Source organism: Petromyzon marinus, unplaced genomic scaffold (genome assembly GCF_048934315.1).
Source record: "Petromyzon marinus isolate PM22_M1 ecotype Great Lakes invasive population unplaced genomic scaffold, UKy_Petmar_22M1.pri1.0 PM_G_Scaffold_28, whole genome shotgun sequence".
NCBI lineage: Eukaryota > Metazoa > Chordata > Hyperoartia > Petromyzontiformes > Petromyzontidae > Petromyzon > Petromyzon marinus.
The window spans coordinates 795001-797500 of NW_027422850.1; positions in this window are offsets into that span (position 1 = coordinate 795001).

Consider the following 2500-nt stretch of genomic DNA (forward strand, 5'->3'; position numbering starts at 1 on the left):
GGTCCTCGAGGGTTGGTAGATTGCAGGCAATTACCTTCTCAGCAGTGTGCATGATACGCTGCAGTCTGCTCTTGTCCTTGGCAGTGGCAGCAGCGTACCAGACGGTTATGGAGGAGGTGAGGATGGATTCAATGATCGCTGTATAGAATTGCACCATCATTGTCTTTGGCAGGTTGCATTTCTTCAGCTGCCGTCGAAAGTACATCCTCTGTTGAGCTCTCTTGGCGAGGGAGCTGATGTTCAGTTCCCACTTGAGGTCCCGGCAGAGAATAGTGCCCAGGAAGCGGAAGGACTCCACAATTTTGACTGCGGAGTCTAACAGGGTGATGGCGGTGAGTGGGGCTGTATTCTTCCTGAAGTCCACAACCATCTCAACTGTCCTTAGAGCATTTAGCTCTAAGTTGTTCTGGCTACACCAGGTCACCAGGTTGTCAGCTTCCCACCTATAGTCAGACTCATCCCCACCAGAGATCAGCCCAATGAGGGTGGTGTCGTCCGACAAACTTCAAGAGTTTGACGGACAGATGATTGGAGGCGCAGCTGTTGGTATACAGGGAGAAGAGCAGTGGGCAAAGGACGCAGCCCTGAGGAGTTCCCGTGCTGATGGACCTGGAGTCAGAGACTTCTGTTCCCGGCTTAACGCACTGCTTCCTGTCAGAGAGGAAGTCTGTGATCCACCTGCAGGTGGAGTAGGGCACGTTCAGCTGGAAGAGCTTGTCCTGAAGCAGGGCAGGGATGATGGTGTTGAAGGCAGAGCTGAAGTCCACAAACAGGATCCTGGCGTAGGATGCTGGGGCGTCCACATGCTGTAGGGTGAAGTGGAGGGCCATGTTAACTGCGTCGTCCACAGACCTGTTGGCTCTGTAGGCAAACTGAAGGGGGTCCAGGAGAGGGTCTGTGATGGCTTTGAGGTGTGCCAGGAGCAGGCGCTCAAAAGACTTCATTACCACAGATGTAAGGGCGACCGGTCTGTAATCATTTAGTCCTGTTGGCCTTAGCTTTTTGGGCACAGCGATGATGGTGGAGGACTTGAGACAGGCTGGTACATGGCATGTCTCCAGGGAGGTGTTAAAGATGTTGGTGAACACCGGAGACAGCTGGCCAGCGCAGTGCCTGAGGGTGGCTGGAGAGACAGAGTCCGGCCCGGCTGCTTTGCGTGGATTCTGCCTCTTGAAAAGCCCATTAACTTCTCCCTCCTGAAAGGAGAGAGTCGTTTCTGTAGTATGGGTGGGGGATGGGGCCTCTTGGGTGGGAAGGGGTGGTTCAGGACAGTCCAATTGTCTTTCAAATCTACGGTAGAACTCGTTCAGGTCGTTGGCTAGGCGGGAGTCGTTAGTGGTGTGGGGCGCTCTGGGTTTGTAGTTGGTGATGTGCCTGAGCCCTTTGGCAGACAGAAGCAGCGTCGTTAGTAGAGAACTGGTGTTTTAGTGTCTCTGAGTACAGTCGTTTAGCCTCTCTCACCGCTTTGCTAAACCTGTTCTTCGACTCCTTGAATCTGTCTCTATCCCCACTCCTAAACGCTTCCTCCTTCTCCAACCTCAACCTTTTGAGCTTTGCTGAGAACCAGGGCTTGTTGTTGTTAAAGTTCACCCTGGTACGTGTTGGGATACAGCAGTCCTCACAGAAGCTGATGTACACAGCCTCTGTGAGTTCATCCAGACTATTGGTAGCAGTCGTGAACATATCCCAGTCAGTACAGTCTAAGCACGCCCGCAAATCTTCCACAGCCTCACTGGTCCACTGTTTAGATGTCCTCACAGCAGGTTTACAGAGTTTTAGTTGCTGCCTGTATGCACGAATCAGGTGGACCAAGGGAGTTCTGTGCGAGCCGAACAGCCCCGTGACCCACAAGAGAAACATCCCCGCCAAATTCGAGCGTTTGACGGGGTCTATCCGTGAAAAAATATTCACGTTTTTGAGTGCACATGCATTTCTGCTGCAAATGCCTCTGGAAGTTTCATGCCGTTCGTATGCCAATTGTGGCAACACGAAAATGACCCGTTTTCCCATTCCGAGGGATTTCTGTGCGACCCTAACAGCCCCGTGAGCCACAAGAGACACATCCCCGCCAATTTCTAGCGTTTCACGGGGTCTATCCGTGAAAAATATAGACGTTTTTGAGTGCACATGCATTTCTGCTGCAGATGCCTCTGGAAGTTTCATGCCGTTCGTACGCAATGTGGCAACACGAAAATGACCCCTTTTCCCATTCCGAGGGATTTCTGTGCGACCCTAACTAACAGCGCCCGTGAGCCACAAGAGAGACATCCCCGCCAATTTATAGCGTTTCACGGGGTCTATCCGTGAAAAATATAGACGTTTTTGAGTGCACATGCATTCCTGCTGCAAATGCCTCTGGAAGTTTCATGCCGTTCCTATGCAATGTGGCCACACAAAAATGACCCGTTTTCCCATTCCGAGGCATTTCTGTGCGACCCTAACAGCCCCGTGAGCCACAAGAGAGACATCCCCGCCAACTTCTAGCGTTTGACGGGGTCTA